This window comes from Uranotaenia lowii, chromosome 2 (assembly GCF_029784155.1).
Source record: "Uranotaenia lowii strain MFRU-FL chromosome 2, ASM2978415v1, whole genome shotgun sequence".
Lineage (NCBI taxonomy): Eukaryota > Metazoa > Arthropoda > Insecta > Diptera > Culicidae > Uranotaenia > Uranotaenia lowii.
The window spans coordinates 24503606-24523295 of NC_073692.1; the positions used below are offsets into that span (position 1 = coordinate 24503606).

The 19690-nt window shown below is 27.1% G+C and overlaps 1 protein-coding gene across 1 annotated transcript in view; it reads right to left on the reverse strand.

Moving 5' to 3' along the window:
* Positions 1–19690, reverse strand: part of LOC129745119 (histone-lysine N-methyltransferase MECOM-like) — a 207817-nt gene that overhangs the window by 160569 nt on the left and 27558 nt on the right. Inside the window, exon 2 of the mRNA XM_055737967.1 lies at positions 18706–18746. The gene's annotated coding sequence lies outside the window, so the exon portion shown is untranslated. The remainder of the gene's footprint in view (positions 1–18705; positions 18747–19690) is intronic.

Sequence of the window (19690 nt, forward strand, 5' to 3'; positions counted from 1 at the left end):
TTTGACAATTTTGACAATTTTGACAATTTTGACAATTTTGACAATTTGACAATTTTGACAATTTTGACAATTTTGACAATTTTGACAATTTTGACAATTTTGACAATTTTGACAATTTTGACAATTTTGACAATTTTGACAATTTTGACAATTTTGACAATTTTGACAATTTTGACAATTTTGTCAATTTTGTCAATTTTGTCAATTTTGACAATTTTGACAATTTTGACAATTTTGACAATTTTGACAATTTTGACAATTTTGACAATTTTGACAATTTTGAAAAATTTTGACAATTCTGACAATTTTGACAATTTTGACAATTCGGCAATTTTGACAATTCGGCAATTTTGACAATTTTGACAATTTTGAAAATTTTGACAATTCTGAAAATTTTGACAATTTTGACAATTTTGACAATTTTGACAATTTTGACAATTTTGACAATTTTGACAATTTTGACAATTTTGACAATTTTGACAATTTTGACAATTTTGACAATTTTGACAATTTTGACAATTTTGACAATTTTGACAATTTTGCCAATTTTTACAATTTTGACAATTTTGACAATTTTGACAATTTTGACAATTTTGACAATTTTGACAATTTTGACAATTTTGACAATTTTGACAATTTTGACAATTTTGACAATTTTGACAATTTTGACAATTTTGACAATTTTGACAATTTTGACAATTTTGACAATTTTGACAATTTTGACAATTTTGACAATTTTGACAATTTTGACAATTTTGACAATTCGGCAATTTTGACAATTCGGCAATTTTGACAATTTTGACAATTTTGAAAATTTTGACAATTCTGACAATTTTGACAACTTTGACAATTTTGAAATTTTGACAATTTTGACAATTTTGACATTTTTGACAATTTTCACAATTTTCACAATTTTGTCAATTTTGTCAATTTTGTCAATTTTGACAATTTTCAAAATTTTGACAATTTTGACAATTTTGACAATTTTGACAATTTTGACAATTTTGACAATTTTGACAATTTTGACAATTTTGACAATTTTGACAATTTTGACAATTTTGACAATTTTGACAATTTTCACAATTTTGACCATTTTGTCAATTTTGTCAATTTTGACAATTTTGACAATTTTGACAATTTTGACAATTTTGACAATTTTGACAATTTTGACAATTTTGACAATTTTGACAATTTTGACAATTTTGACAATTTTCACAATTTTGACCATTTTGTCAATTTTGTCAATTTTGTCAATTTTGTCAATTTTGTCAATTTTGACAATTTTGACAATTTTGACAATTTTGACAATTTTGACAATTTTGACAATTTTGACAATTTTGACAATTTTGACAATTTTGACAATTTTCACAATTTTGTCAATTTTGTCAATTATGTCAATTTTGACAATTTTCAAAATTTTGACAATTTTGACAATTTTGACAATTTTGACAATTTTGACAATTTTGACAATTTTGACAATTTTGACAATTTTGACAATTTTGACAATTTTGACAATTTTGACAATTTTGACAATTTTGACAATTTTGACAATTTTGTCAATTTTGTCAATTTTGTCAATTTTGTCAATTTTGTCAATTTTGACAATTTTGACAATTTTGACAATTTTGACAATTTTGACAATTTTGACAATTTTGACAATTTTGACAATTTTGACAATTTTGACAATTTTGACAATTTTGACAATTTTGACAATTTTGACAATTTTGAAAAATTTTGACAATTCTGACAATTTTGACAATTTTCACAATTTTGACCATTTTGTCAATTTTGTCAATTTTTTCAATTTTGTCAATTTTGTCAATTTTGACAATTTTGACAATTTTGACAATTTTGACAATTTTGACAATTTTGACAATTTTGACAATTTTGACAATTTTCACAATTTTCACAATTTTGTCAATTTTGTCAATTTTGTCAATTTTGACAATTTTCAAAATTTTGACAATTTTGACAATTTTGACAATTTTGACAATTTTGACAATTTTGACAATTTTGACAATTTTGACAATTTTGACAATTTTGACAATTTTGACAATTTTGTCAATTTTGTCAATTTTGTCAATTTTGTTAATTTTGTCATTTTGTCAATTTTGACAATTTTGACAATTTTGACAATTTTGACAATTTTGACAATTTTGACAATTTTGACAATTTTGACAATTTTGACAATTTTGACAATTTTGACAATTTTGACAATTTTGACAATTTTGACAATTTTGACAATTTTGAAAAATTTTGACAATTCTGACAATTTTGACAATTTTGACAATTTCGACAATTTTGACAATTTTGACAATTTTGACAATTCTGACAATTTTGACAATTTTGACAATTTTGACAATTTTGACAATTTTGACAATTTTGACAATTTTGACAATTTTGACAATTTTGACATTTTTGACAATTCGGCAATTTTACAATTTTGACAATTTTGACAATTTTGACAATTTTGACAATTTTGACAATTTTGAAAATTTTGACAATTCTGACAATTTTGACAATTTTGACAATTTTGACAATTTTGACAATTTTGACAATTTTGACAATTTTGACAATTTTGACAATTTTGACAATTCTGACAATTTTGACAATTTTGACAATTTTGACAATTTTGACAATTTTGACAATTTTGACAATTTTGACAATTTTGACAATTTTGACAATTTTGACAATTTTGACAATTTTGACAATTTTGACAATTTTGATAATTTTGACAATTTTGACAATTTTGACAATTCGGCAATTTTGACAATTTTGACAATTTTGAAAATTTTGACAATTCTGACAATTTTGACAATTTTGACAATTTTGACAATTTTGACAATTTTGACAATTTTGACAATTTTGACAATTTTGACAATTTTGACAATTTTGACATTTTTGACAATTCGGCAATTTTGACAATTTTGACAATTTTGACAATTTTGCCAATTTTGACAATTTTGACAATTTTGAAAATTTTGACAATTCTGACAATTTTGACAATTTTAACAATTTTGACAATTTTGACAATTTTGACAATTTTGACAATTTTGACAATTTTGACAATTTTGACAATTTTGACAATTTTGACAATTTTGACAATTTTGACAATTTTGACAATTTTGACAATTTTGACAATTTTGACAATTTTGACAATTTTGACAATTTTGACAATTTTGACAATTTTGACAATTTTGACAATTTTGACAATTTTGACAATTTTGACAATTTTGACAATTTTGACAATTTTGACAATTTTGACAATTTTGACAATTTTGACAATTTTGACAATTTTGACAATTTTGACAATTTTGACAATTTTGACAATTTTGACAATTTTGACAATTTTGACAATTTTGACAATTTTGACAATTTTGACAATTTTGACAATTTTGACAATTTTGACAATTCGGCGATTTTGACAATTCGGCAATTTTGACAATTTTGACAATTCTGACAATTTTGACAATTTTGACAATTTTGACAATTTTGACAATTTTGACAATTTTGACAATTTTGACATTTTTGACAATTTTGACAATTTTGCCAATTTTGCCAATTTTGACAATTTTGACAAATTTGACAATTTTGACAATTTTGACAATTTTGACAATTTTGACAATTTTGACAATTTTGACAATTTTGACAATTTTGACAATTTTGACAATTTTGACAATTTTGACAATTTTGACAATTTTGACAATTTTGACAATTTTGACAATTTTGACAATTTTGACAATTTTGACAATTTTGACAATTTTGACAATTTTGACAATTTTGACAATTTTGACAATTTTGACAATTTTGACAATTTTGACAATTTTGACAATTTTGACAATTTTGACAATTTTGACAATTTTGACAATTTTGACAATTTTGACAATTTTGACAATTTTGACAATTTTGACAATTTTGACAATTTTGACAATTTTGACAATTTTGACAATTTTGACAATTTTGACAATTTTGACAATTTTGACAATTTTGACAATTTTGACAATTTTGACAATTTTGACAATTTTGACAATTTTGACAATTCGGCAATTTTGACAATTCGGCAATTTTGACAATTTTGACAATTTTGAAAATTTTGACAATTTTGACAACTTTGACAATTTTGACAATTTTGACAATTTTGACAATTTTGACAATTTTGACAATTTTCACAATTTTGTCAATTTTGTCAATTTTGTCAATTTTGTCAATTTTGACAATTTTCAAAATTTTGACAATTTTGACAATTTTGACAATTTTGACAATTTTGACAATATTGACAATTTTCACAATTTTGACCATTTTGTCAATTTTGTCAATTTTTGTCAATTTTGTCAATTTTGTCAATTTTGACAATTTTGACAATTTTGACAATTTTGACAATTTTGACAATTTTGAAAGCTTTGACAATTCTGACAATTTTGACAATTTTGACAATTTTGACAATTTTGACAATTTTGACAATTTTGACAATTTTGACAATTTTGACAATTTTGACAATTTTGACAATTTTGACAATTTTGACAATTTTGACAATTTTGACAATTTTGACAATTTTGACAATTTTGACAATTTTGACAATTTTGACAATTTTGACAATTTTGACAATTTTGACAATTTTGACAATTTTGACAATTTTGACAATTTTGACAATTTTGACAATTTTGACAATTTTGACAATTTTGACAATTTTGACAATTTTGACAATTTTGACAATTTTGACAATTTTGACAATTTTGACAATTTTGACAATTTTGACAATTTTGACAATTTTGACAATTTTGACAATTTTGACAATTTTGACAATTTTGACAATTTTTGACAATTTTGACAATTTTGACAATTTTGACAATTTTGACAATTTTGACAATTTTGACAATTTGACAATTTTGACAATTTTGACAATTTTGACAATTTTGACAATTTTGACAATTTTGACAATTTTGACATTTTGACAATTTTGACAATTTTGACAATTTGACAATTTTGACAATTTTGACAATTTTGACAATTTTGACAATTCGGCAATTTTGACAATTCGGCAATTTTGACAATTTTGACAATTTTGAAAATTTTGACAATTCTGACAATTTTGACAATTTTGACAATTTTGACAATTTTGACAATTTTGACAATTTTGACAATTTTGACAATTTTGACAATTTTGACAATTTTGACAATTTTGACAATTTTGACAATTTTGACAATTTTGACAATTTTGACAATTTTGACAATTTTGACAATTTTGACAATTTTGACAATTTTGACAATTTTGACAATTTTGACAATTTTGACAATTTTGACAATTTTGACAATTTTGACAATTTTGACAATTTTGACAATTTTGACAATTTTGACAATTTTGACAATTTTGACAATTTTGACAATTTTGACAATTTTGACAATTTTGACAATTTTGACAATTTTGACAATTTTGACAATTTTGACAATTTTGACAATTTTGACAATTTTGACAATTTTGACAATTTTGACATTTTGACAATTTTGACAATTTTGACAATTTTGACAATTTTGACAATTTTGACAATTTTGACAATTTTGACAATTTTGACAATTTTGACAATTTTGACAATTTTGACAATTCGGCAATTTTGACAATTTTGACAATTTTGCCAATTTTGACAATTTTGACAATTTTGACAATTTTGAAAATTTTGACAATTCTGACAATTTTGACAATTTTGACAATTTTGACAATTTTGACAATTTTGACAATTTTGACAATTATCACTATTTTGACAATTTTGACAATTTTGACAATTTTGACAATTTGACAGTTTTGACAATTTTGACAATTTTGACAATTTTGACAATTTTGACAATTTTGACAATTTTGACAATTTTGACAATTTTGACAATTTTGACAATTTTGACAATTTTGACAATTTGAAAATTTTGACAATTTTGGCAATTTTGACAATTTTGACAATTTTGACAATTTTGACAATTTTGACAATTTTGTCAATTTTGACAATTCGGCAATTTTGACAATTTTGACAATTTTGAAAATTTTGACAATTCTGACAATTTTGACAATTTTGACAGTTTTGACAATTTTGACAATTTTGACAATTTTGACAATTTTGACAATTTTGACAATTTTGACAATTTTGACAATTTTGACAATTTCGACAATTTTGACAATTTTGACAATTTTGCCAATTTTGACAATTTTGACAATTTTGACAATTTTGACAATTTTGACAATTTTGACAATTTTGACAATTTTGACAATTTTGACAATTTTGACAATTTTGACAATTTTGACAATTTTGACAATTTTGACAATTTTGACAATTTTGACAATTTTGACAATTTTGACAATTTTGACAATTTTGACAATTTTGACAATTTTGACAATTTTGACAATATTGACAAGTTTGACAATTTTGACAATTTTGACAATTATCACTATTTTGACAATTTTGACAATTTTGACAATTTTGACAATTTTGACAGTTTTGACAATTTTGACAATTTTGACAATTTTGACAATTTTGACAATTTTGACAATTTTGACAATTTTGACAATTTTGACAATTTGAAAATTTTGACAATTTTGGCAATTTTGACAATTTTGACAATTTTGACAATTTTGACAATTTTGACAATTTTGACAATTTTGACAATTTTGACAATTTTGACAATTTTGACAATTTTGACAATTTTGACAATTTTGACAATTTTGACAATTTTGACAATTATGACAATTTTGACGATTTTGACAGTTTTGACAATTTTGACAATTTTGACAATTTTGACAATTTTGACAATTTTGACAATTTTGACAATTTTGACAATTTTGACAATTTTGACAATTTTGACAATTTTGACAATTTTGACAATTATGACAATTTTGACGATTTTGACAGTTTTGACAATTTTGACAATTTTGACAATTTTGACAATTTTGACAATTTTGACAATTTTGACAATTTTGACAATTTTGACAATTTTGACAATTTTGACAATTTTGACAATTTTGACAATTTTGACAATTTTGACAATTTTGACAATTTTGACAATTTTGACAATTTTTGTCAATTTTGACAATTTTGACAATTTTGACAATTTTGACAATTTTGACAATTTTGACAATTTTGACAATTTTGACATGTTTGACAATTTTCGTACTTTTTTTTCTTTTTTAATCATTTATCATCACTTTTTAATATTATTTTTTGTCATTTTTTGCAATTCGTTTAAATCGTGTCATTTGTGTCTTTTTTGTCATTTTTGTGATTTTTGTAATTTTGTCATTTTTGTCATTTTTGTCATTTTTGTCATTTTTGTCATTTTTGTCATATTTGTCATATTTTTCTTTTTTTTCATTTTTGTCATTTTTGTCATTTTTGTCAATTTTGTCATTTTTGTCATTTTTGTCATTTTTGTCATTTTTATCATTTTTGTCATTTTTGTCATTTTTGTCTTTTTTGTAATTTTTGTGGTTTACTTTTATTTTAATCTGCGATTTATTTTTTATTTCAAAATTATTTTAAGTTCCGGACCGCTAAAATTTCCTTCTCGAAGTCTCATCGAATTTCGTTACATAAACAGGTAGCCCTCGTTCATTTTGCTGCTTCAGATAACGAAAGCAAAGTAGGATTTCCTTGTTACCAGCAAAAAAAGGAAAACATTCCACAATTTGCAATTTGCATACCGTACGATATGGCGGCAGCGCGTGCATCTATCCATGTTTGGTTTAGCAACCGAAGTGAAAAGTTTTCGATCGATTTGGACACGCGAGATATGGGGGTTCCTACTTTCTTACTGTAGAAAAAGGGTAGCAAACGACTCTGACCACCCACGAACATTGAGCGGACTTTTTTGATAAATCTTAGTTCAGCTTCCCAGTTGAGACTACCGACAAAAGACAGCATGGTTCAGAGTTTGAAAAATAGAAAATGGCGTCTTCCATGTGAGTAGGAATCTTTTTTCGTCGTTGCTGTTGTTGTTACTGCTCGTTTATCGAATGCTTCAGCGAGCAGCACAAGTTTTCAACTAAAGTCGAACTGATTAGCATATTAGATGTAACACCTGAGCCCGATTCGAGAAGTCTGATTGGTTGTCCGTTTGGATCGGAGGCGGCTCAAGTCCAGCCAATAATGAACAACCGACAAGAGGGACGAGTTACCGGCCTAGAGTCCGGTTTTTTTTTTCGTGTGTTAAGCATCATGTGGGGACACATTTGAAGGCCTACGCCTGCCAAAAAGTGACCACGGATGATAAAAACCGGCAGTCCAAGCCCCGAAAGTCAAACGAAATCCAATATTGGACACGTTTTTCGATTTTTTTGTCTCTTTTACCTCTTCCATTACCTAAGATTCTTCACGGCCTAGCCAACTAGAAATCTCGGAGGTGAACCAAAAAGCAAATATGCAAATATTTAATCCGAGTTTCCACCACGCAAGTTTCGGAGGCCAAAGAGTTGTTCCAAAGAGTTTATGTCCCACAAAAATACTATTATTTAGGCGAGGATCTGGTTCGGTCTTCGATTTTGGCTACGCCCGCTGGATTTGAGGTAAAACCTAGGCATCGTCTATGAAGAAGAAAATGGTGAACTGTCAGTGAAGATTTCTAATCTGCATTAATTTTTTTTTCTGAAACTGGTTTTAGATCCCTCAATCGCTTGAATTGTTTCTCGAAACCATCTTTCGGAATCGAGCTGGCAAAAACCTCGGCAAGGATGCGTGGATGTATCATCTATCATCTATCTCGGCATCAAACGACAAATGCTAGGAGTGTCATCCACAAGATATCCAATTAAAATTCATCACGAAGTATCACACTCAACACTTACTCTAAACTCTTGGTCGTAGTTGTTTTTCGTCGTCGTCTTTCTTGCTTGGTACATCAGATAGTAAAACAATGTGAATAAATGTGTCACCCATCATCGCCCCCGGATCGCTCGATTTGGGCCACATTTTCATTCACAGTTCCGAAGAAATTCAGTCTCCCATCTCGCCCCAAAGCCTACACCTTCTCTATCAAAGATCAAAAACATCCACCCCGAACAAACGATCATCCTGTAACCGATCTCGCACATCGGGGGAACATCTTCTTCATGTTTCCATCGTCAACCATCTCCAAGCGAACCAGACTAAATGGTTCCCCACATCTCCCTTAAAAAAAATCCGGGCATCCCACATCCTCTTTCGAATCGAAACGTGTTACAACATAGATTTGCAAACCTTCACGTACCAACCTAAGCCTCCCCTTTTCACTCCAACCTCGGTTGACGACATGATGATACCCTAGTCAGCTCTAGCTAGAGTATCAAATCGGAATTCAAAACGTGGTTCACCCTGAAGTTGGTAGGCTCGTGCCTGCCCCGCGATGTGTTTTATTATAATTTTTACCTTGTGACATTATTATTTTCTGTGGAACCTTTTGGCACCCCCATATCCCCTAATCTCCCTTTTTCCGGGGAACGCCTCATCGATGGGATCCCTTTCGAAGGAGACCAATGAAACTGCCATTAGTAGAGTCATTTGCATATAATTATGTTTTTTTTTGCACTTCGTCTGTATAGTTCGGTTTCAATTTCGTGGGTGTGAAGTGATATTGTGTTTGTGATGGGTTACGATGTCTTGTTTTGAACATGACAATAGCAATATCGGTGAATAAATTTTCTTACATTAGTTGCACATTTTTTAAATTATTTCAATTCTTAAATTTAATTTTTTTTCGTATTAAAAATGTTACATATAATCGTTCTCTATAAACTAAGCTGAAAATAAGCTAACGATTTTTGTTTTGATTAATAGATTTTCCTGTGATTTCGGCATTTTGCCTTCAAAACTTTATGGGAGCTGGTTTCATTTTGAAAGATTTCATAATCTAAAGTAACGAATTGGTGCAATTCGAAAAGATTGTAAGTTCTTAGAAAGGATAGTTGACCAGTCGCGTTAACCGAAGTTTTAGGTGACTGTTCATGCGAATACGAATTTTAAAAATATTTTTTATTTTTGAAACAAACATTTACAAGCACTTTTGATTTTTTGTTTTATTTTCTCTACCTATTTTATGTCAATTATTGTCAATATACAGAAGTCAATATTTGTCAATTTTTGTCAATTTTTATTATTTTTGGTCAATTTTTGTCAATTTTTGTCAATTTCTGTCAGTTTTGTCAATTTTGGTCCTTTTTTTGTCGATTGTTGTTAACTTTTGTCAGTTTTTGTCAATTTTTTTTGTCATTTTTTGTCAATTTTTGTAAATTTTTGTAAATTTTTGTAAATTTTTGTAAATTTTTGTCAATTTTTGTCAATTTTTGTAAATTTTTGTCAATTTTTGTCAATTTTTGTCAATTTTTGTCAATTTTTGTTAATTTTAGTCAATTCTTGTCATTTTTTGTAAATTTTGACAAAATCAGCCTACAAGCAGATCACTGCTGCCAAATTTTCTAAAAAAAATCATTTTCTGATTACTGAGCTTGAAAACAAGAACATTTTCTTGAAAATCTTGGCCACCTATGATCTACACTACACTGGCCACCTATGATACAATCTAAATTTGTATTAATATTGATTCAACTTTGACACTTGATAACTTCATAAAAAGTTTTTACTTTAGTTGAAAAAATTTGATTCTTCGTCGACGCATTTATTTTTCTATTTTGGCTGAATTTAGAAAATATTGAAAATATTAACGATTTTAAGACATTTTTTATGTATTTTCCTAGTAATTTCCAGACAAATTTCAAAAAATTTAAAATGAATTACTTACAGTCGTTTAAAAAAATCATCAGCCCTTTATTTGAAATAATAATTAGACAATTGCTACGACTTTTTTTTTTAAATATTTATCCATTATTTTTTCAGACAAACAAGTTTAATATTATTATTTTCATAAATCCTTTTTCAGATTAATTAAGGAAAATATAAAGAAATTTTACTATCAATTCCAAAATAGTTACACATTTTTTAAAGAAAACTCAGACATTTAAACTAAGCTTAGATCTTTTCATATAAGTTTCAGATAAATTCCAAAAAATAGATAATTCATAAAATGAATTCCCACAGTTTTAAGTCAATTTTCAGACAATTTCAAAACTGATTTCCAATTAAATTCTGATCATGATATTAAGAGAATTCAATACCAATTGAATGATTTTAAAATATTATTTTAGAAACATTTGAATGATCAGATATAGACCTGACAATTTTCAGACACTCTAGGGACAATTTGTTCATCAATTTTGTGAAAATTTAAAAATAGTTTAAAAAATAATATTTTAAACATTTTCAGGAAATTCGGAAATAACCGTCCAAGAATGTTCAGAACTATTCTAAACAATTTTCATACGATTTCTAAAAAAAAAATATTAAACAATCAAAGTGTTTCCGAAAATTTTAAAGAAATTTCTTCAGTTCTGCCAAATTTACATAATTAAAATTTTTTGAAAATTTGTGTAAACTTTTGTAGATTTTTAACAATTTTTATCGGAATTCTTTTAAATTTTTGTAGTTTTTGAAAATTATTGTACATTTTTGTAGTTTTTTTGTAATTTTTGGTAGTTTCTTAATTTTTTTTGTCAATTTTTGTGAATTTTAATATAATTTTGATCATTTTTAATTCAACTTAAATTTCGACTCGTTTGACTCAGTTCGAATTCGGTTTTTCGTAATTCGATCTTATTTTACTGCAGAATTTAAAAAAAATAGTGTTCCGAAAAATTTTAATGACTCTATATGATTACCTGACCATTTTCAAAATGTTTTTCCGTCAGTTATGAGGTCATTTTCGAATACTTTACAGAAAATGTTTTAACCATTTTCACAAAATTTCAAGAGTATTTTCCGAGAATGTTCATTAAAATTCCAGACGCTTTTCCAATCTTTCTCAAAATAACTATTCAGATAATTTTCGGTAAACTTTTCAACAATTTTTATACAAATTAAATGGTCAAAATTTCAAAGATTTCAAAATATTTTCACAAATTTTTGAGAAATTTCCTTAATTTTTCCAAAGTCAAGAAAAAATCATTTTTGAAGATTCAAGTTTTTTTATTTGGTAAACAATTGTTAATGTTTTGGTGAATTTTTAAATGTGGACATTTTTGTAAATTTTTAAAAAAATTTAAAATTTTTGATGATTTTTGTAAATTTTTAGTAATTTTGGTAAATTTTTATAAATTTTTGTAAATTCTTGTAAATTTTTGTAAATTTTTGTAAATTTTTGTAAATTTTTGTAAATTTTTGTAAATTTTTGTTAATTTTTGTAAATTTTTGTGAGTTTTTGTAAATTTTTGTAAATTTTTGTGAATTTTTGTAAATTTTTGTTAACTTTTAAAAATATTTGTTGATTTTTGTCAGTTTTTGTTAATTTTTGTAAATTTTTGCAAATTTTCGTCATTTTTTGGTAAAGTTTTGTTAATTTTTGTAATTTTTTTTTTAAATTTAAAATTTTTTTTTTAACTTTTGAATATTTTTATAATTTTTTTATTGAATTTTTTAAAATTTTTGTTATTTTTTTAAAATTTTTGTAAATTTTTGTAGATTTTCGTAAATTTTTGTAAATTTTTGTAAATTTTTGTAAATTTTTTTAATTTTTTGTAAATTTTTGTAAAATTTTGTAAATTTTTGTAAAATTTTGTAAATTTTTGTAAATTTTTGTAAATTTTTGTAAATTTTTGTAAATTTTTGTAAATTTTTGTAAATTTTTGTAAATTTTTGTAAATTTTTGTAAATTTTTGTAAATTTTTGTAAATTTTTTAAATTTATGTAAATTTTTGTTAATTTTTGTAAATTTTTGTAAATTTTTGTAAATTTTCGTAATTTTTTGTTAATTTTTGTTAATTTTTTTTTGTTTTTTGTTTTTGTTTTTTTGTAAATTTTTGTAAATTTTTGTAAATTTTTGTTATTTTTTGTAAATTTTTGTAATTTTTTGTAAATTTTTGTAAATTTTTGTAAATTTTTGTAAATTTTTGTAAATTTTTGTAAATTTTTGTAAATTTTTGTAAATTTTTGTAAATTTTTGTAAATTTTTGTAAATTTTTGTAAATTTTTGTAAATTTTTGTAAATTTTTGTAAATTTTTGTAAATTTTTGTAATTTTTTGTAAATTTTTGTAAATTTTTGTAAATTTTTGTAAATTTTTGTAAATTTTTGTAAATTTTTGTAAATTTTTGTAAATTTTTGTAAATTTTTGTAAATTTTTGTAAATTTTTGTAAATTTTTGTAAATTTTTTAAATTTTTGTTAATTTGTGTAAATTTTTGTAAAATTTTGAACATTTTTGTTAAATTTTGTTCAGTTTTGTTATTTTTTTTTTAACTTTTTGTGAATTTTTGTAAATTTTTGTAAATTTTTGTAAATTTTTGTGAATTTTTGTAAATTTTTGTAAATTTTTGTAAATTTTTGTAAATTTTTGTAAATTTTTGTAAATTTTTGTAAATTTTTGTAAATTTTTGTAAATTTTTGTAAATTTTTGTTAATTTTTTTTTGTAAATTTTTGTAAATTTTTGTAAATTTTTGTGAATTTTTGTAAATTTTTGTAAATTTTTGTAAATTTTTGTAAATTTTTGTAAATTTTTGGAAATTTTTGTAAATTTTTGTGAATTTTTGTGATTTTTTGTAAATTTTTGTTAATTTTTGTAAACTTTTGTTAATTTTTGTAATTTTTTGTTAACTTTTGTAAATTTTTGTAAATTTTTGAAAATTTTCGTAAATTTTTGTAAATTTTTGTAAATTTTTGTAAAATTTTGTAAATATTTTTAAATTTTTGTGAATTTTGTAAATTTTTTTGATTTTTTTTTAATTTTTGAAATATTTTGTACATTTTTGTTAATTTTTGTTAATTTTTGTTAATTTTTGTTAATTTTTGTAAATTTTTGTAAATTTTTGTAAATTCTTGTAAATTATTGTTAATTTTTGTAAATTTTTGGAAATTTTTGTAAATTTTTGTAAATTTTTGTAAATTTTTGTAAATTTTTGTAAATTTTTTGTAAATTTTTGTAAATTTTTGTGAATTTTTGTTAATTTTTGTTAATTTTTGTAAATGTTTGTAAATTTTTGTACATTTTTGTAAATTTTTGTAAATGTTTGACAATTTTTGTAAATTTTTGTACATTTTTGTTAAATTTTGTTCACTTTTGTTAATTTTTTTTTAATTTTTGTGAATTTTTGAAAATTTTTGGAATTTTTTGTAAATTTTTGTAAATTTTTGTAAATTTTTGTAAATGTTTGTAAATTTTTGTAAATTTTCGAAAATTTTTGTAAATTTTTGTAAATTTTTGTAAATTTTTGTAAATTTTTGTAAATTTTTGTAAATTTTTGTAAATTTTTGTAAATTTTTGTAAATTTTTGTAAATTTTTGTAAATTTTTGTAAATTTTTGTAAATTTTTGTAAATGTTTGTAAATTTTTGTAAGTTTTTGTAAATTTTTGTAAATTTTGTTTATTTTTGTAAATTCAGTAAATTTTTGAAATTTTTGTAAATTTTGGTAAATTTTTGTAAATTTTTGTAAATTTTTGTAAATTTTTGTAAATTTTTGTAAATTTTTGTAAATTTTTGTAAATTTTTGTAAATTTTTGTAAATTTTTGTAAATTTTTGTAAATTTTTGTAAGTTTTTGTAAATTTTTGTAAATTTTGTTTATTTTTGTAAATTTAGTAAATTTTTGAAATTTTTGTAAATTTTTGTGAATTTTGGTAAATTTTTGTAAATTTTTGTAAATTTTTGTAAATTTTTGTAAATGTTTGTAAATTTTTGTAAATGTTTTTAAATTTTTGTAAACTTTTGTAATTTTTTGTAAATTTTTGTAAATTTTTGTAATTTTTGTAAATTTTTGAAGTTTTGAAAATTTTTGAAAATTTGAAATTTTTATTAATTTTCTAAAATTTTTGTCAAATTTAATATTTTTTTTTACTGTAAGTTTTTCTGAATTTGTTAAAATTTTTATGTATTTATTATTATTGATGAAAATTTTTGTGAACTTTTGTTAATCTTTGTAAATTTTTGTAATTTTTTCAAATGTTTGTTAATTTTTTAGATTTTTTTAAATTTGTCAACATTTGTTAAATTTATATGATTCATGAAAACTTTGAAAATTCCTTAAATTTTTGTAAATTTTTGTAAGTTTTTGTAAATTGGTGTCCATTTCGGTATTTTATTGTAAATTATTATAATATTCTTTAAATTTTAAAATTTTTTGCATTTTTTGTAGGTTTTTGCTTTTGATTTCAATTTCCTTAAATTTTAAAACAATTTTTGTTATAAGATTATTTCTTGTAATTGGTGTATATAAAAAAGCAGGTGTGAAATATCTATGAAAGTTTTCTTAAATTGGATACATGTTTTCTTCATTAAATTTTTTCTACTTAAGCCTCTCAACTGAATACTTTTGTCGTTTTTTTATATCTCATATTTTAATCACACAGCCACACTTGTGTATGGAAAATCCTTTAGCGGTATGCTTCTTGGGCTTTGCTGCTTGCCTTTGAAACGCGGTCAGCCAATGAGAATTCAAAGAATTCCTAATTCAATTAAGATAAAGCGAATACCGGGGGCCACTCATACTGACCGCTAGAAGAAATTAAGATCATTCCACAACTCCCGCGCTGCCACCATCTTGTGTTCATTGATTGATGAACGCAGACTGCGCACGAGATTTACCTATTTTAACTTCTCTAGCCATGTTTCAAGTAGCGACAGGCACGCGAAACTGTGCTTTTTGGGCAGCCGGGGCCGTCTCGTCGTCCCTTAGATATGCTAATTCCTGTACTACCGTGAAGTGCCATGATTTGCTGTAGAGGGTGTTCAAGTGGCCAATCCCTCTGTCGATATTGGCCCCATCAACCATCTCTCGGCCGTTCCGTGGCCCATAGTGTCGGGATTCGTGTTCTTTAACTCGCTCGAGTATTTACCAAATGCGCCGCCGCCGTCGCCGCCATAAGCTTCGCGTGAGCCGATGTTCGTTGTAGAGTAATTTTTGACCTCATCACACACCATCATCCACCCACTATGGATACTCACTTGGATCTATTCTACCAACTGAGGATTTCAGAGCCGAATTCTGCCTTCGAGGGAGGGGGGTATTTTTATCAAAGGGAGAGAGAGGAATGATCAGAATTATAAAAAGATAAGAGAGGCTTCTTATTTATAAGAATTTATCCACTAAGACGTTAAGATCTCGGAAGCGTCCACTATGCTTACTTGTCAATCCAAAACATTTGGTCCTTTGAGCCGGATCCGGGTCAATTCCCGCGTTCCTGACAATGCGAAGGAGCGCATCGCGCGGTTCAAACCACACTTTGTCGAATGGCGAAATTTGATTCGATTTTGATCATCAGCGCCTATTCGAACCCCTTTAATCCAGCTCTGGTGGATCAGTAATATACAAGTTGTCCCTTTCGAGCGGATCGTTTACCGAAAAGCTGCCCTGCGACGACGCCCAGCTGGGGATTTGTCGGGCAGATGTTGAATACCAGGTGCAGTCGTGACCGGTTTGACAGTCCCCCGGTTTTTTTTTCTGTGGCCCGCCACGGCGCCCTCTGTTTTACTCGGCTTGAGGAGAGAACATTTTTGCATAGGCCTTGTGCCATTAGATCTGATGGGTGTAGACCAAGGCGTTGGGTGTCCCCCCTTCTCGGGGCTATTCGGGCTAGAGCAGCAGGAACCCAACCCAAAAACTTAAAGAAAAAATCCGAGAGTCAATCTCATCCCGGCAGCAAATATTCGCTGAGGCAGGCAATCCGCGTGACCACAAATCCAGCGCGAAATACCAGCACAAGCCAGGAGTTCGAGGGAGTTCGAGTTGGAGTTGGAGCTGATCAGCACCCAGATTTGGTGTTAATTTAATCAAATGTCGCCGCAGGTCATTTTAGGAGGCCTACTCTTATGTATATGTCCTACGTTTCGAGACGGTTTTTCTTCAAACTGTAACAGATATCGAGGAACTGCGCAAGTTATTTGTGCTTGTTGAGTTGTTTGATGCATTTCCATTACAGAAAAAAGCAATAGCAGCAGATTCCATCGGGTCGATATGAGTGCAAAATCGCGCGGCGTCCACCGCCGACCGTTTTAAAGGTTGGGTAATTTCTGTGTGGCGATTTGGGCGCCTCTAAGCCAGACCAGGTGCGCAAGTAGGACCTACTGGAGTTGTCAGCAGAGCGTCTCTCGTCTGCGCTAATGTTGTTTTAAGCTGCCCAACTATTTTGACGAACCCGTGGGCGAAATCTACGTCTCGGTATGTTATCTCCGGTGAAGTTTCCTTGATCTGGCTGCTAAGTCTGCTGCAGGGGTCTCTCGTATCTGCGTTGCGCTGAATTTCAGCTTTCCAGGGCTTCTTTCAACTGGGCAGCTGCAGATGTCTTTTGTTGCAATTTAGCAAAAATCTTCGTGTTATTTCAAAAAATTAAATTATTTTTTTGTCGAAATTTTCTATTGATTTCTAGTGAGCTTCATATCTGGTTAGTGAGTTTCATAGCTGCCCCAAAGATTGACCTGAAAAATAACTCAAAAGGCCGATTCGGAAATTCGGGATAATCATAGAACTGATAGGACCATCTTAATTATTTACGAATCTATGAAACCATTAAATCTCGATTGTGTTTTCATTACGTCGTATAAAACATCTAAAAAATTTACAGAAAACGCCTGCAACAGTTATTAAAACAGCTTTAATTCTTATATGTGCTTGTATTTCACATATAGAAAATGTTGTCCAGGCTGTATTTGTTCGTAATAAAACTGTTTGTTTACATTTTGTTTCATACGACGTAATGAAAGCTCATGAGTTTTGAGAAGAATTATTAGGACAACTTAAAATACAGTTTCTATTCTTTTGATTCCAAAATTTTCGAGTTTTCTACACTCAGGCAAATTCTTATTATAATTTTCGTGAGATGCGTCTTATGAACCGCCTTTAAGAACGCAAAATTGATTTTCATAAGAGTCTTATGATAAACTTTCGACTCTTATACGTAGTTCTTATGAAACGGCATTGTGAAAAAAAAGATGAACACATTCATTCCATCAGTCATCGATTTCATGGTTGTCAAACAAAAGTTATCCTTAACAATTTATGTGATTGTTATCTTCTGAATGGTAAGTTTTAATTCCATTTTATTAATTGTCAACTTTTAATATATTCGTAAACTCGAAACCATTTTTGTTTACTTTTCAGCATGTTGACCGGCAAAAAGCGCCAGATTGGATGCAGCAAAAAAAACCTCCTTTGGGACCGGGTGTGGATGTGCTGCTGATGGTGCTGCTGGTCACTCATGATGTATTTCCAAACAAAGCGGCGAAAAAATAAATTGAATCTTTTCAACATCGAATATTTTTATTAATCTTGATAGACGTGACATTTCCTGTTTCCATAAGACCCTCTTATGAAGAGCAACAAAATCTCATTGAAGTAAGTGTTCATCTGAAGAATTCATTCGCGTCATAAGACAATCTTATGAATATTGAAGATTTTTCTTATAGCGCCAGTTCATAAGAAAATCTTGTGGCATTCATAATAGTATTTTTCTGAGTGTACGAGAAATTGTCATTGAAAAAATGTGTTCAGAAATACATTTAAAATATTACAAACTACCTATATGTGCAAGTTTGGTAAATTTCTACCGTAGTTAAAGTGACCAGCTTGCTTACTTGAAAAACTTCAGTTTGATTAAATCTTCGTTTTGATAGGTAAAAATGGTTAAATACTATTTAGAATTCAGGAATATCTTTAGAATACCTTGTACAGAAATTTTGAGAAGGATTCGTCCATTTGCATACCTGGAAGGAGAAAAAAAGAGGTTCATTAGATAAGTCTCGAAATCTCACCAAATAGTTTATGAAAAATATTCATGTAATGTTTGTGTCCTGTGCTTTATTTTTGCATAGGCAGGAGATTTTAAATATTTCTCCTATTTCCCCTAAGAATATTTTGAATAATGGCATTCCCTGAAGGTATTGAGGATCCTACGGGGTGGACATTCCCCGCGAGAAAATTCTTCAAGTGGATTCTTTCTAAGGAATATTCCTTGAGAGAAACTCGCCTATGAAAAAAAATCCTTGACAGAATTTGGCTATTATTTTTGTTTCCTTATGAGGAACCTTCAAGGACATTCCTCAAATGGAATTGTGCAGGAGAAAATTCCCTGTGAGGAACTTGTAACAGGACAATCCTTTAGAGCAGGGGTTTTCAGATCATTTGCTCGGCGGAGCACTTTTTAAAAACAAATGTTTTGACGGAGCACCTACATTTTTGAAAGAGTGAAACCCGAGTTTTGAAAACTTGATAGTATTTATCGTTCAAATAAGATGTGCCTTGTCATCGTAGTCAATAACATCGGTAATGAATGGCTACTGTTTGAATAGTCTTGTTTTTATTAACAAATTATGTGTCATCAAAACTTAATAATTTCAATAGAACAAATACGCTTTCCTCGATTTTTCAAGCTGTAACAAGTTTGCTTAAATTTGTGTCAGTTGTAGCCTGACGTCTAGTTCCGCGTTTAGTCGGGATCGGTATTTTGTCTTCGTTGCGATATATGTGTTAAAATCCAGACTCACATAGATAAGTTGTGGAATACGGCAGAAGTAAAGTTTTGATTCATCGGACAAAATTTTAAATGTATTTTTCAGTTGACACCAATACTCCTCCAACAACTTTTTGGATACGAATCTTTCATATCTATCAAGCTTTCATATTCTTGCAATGTTAATGATTCTGGTTT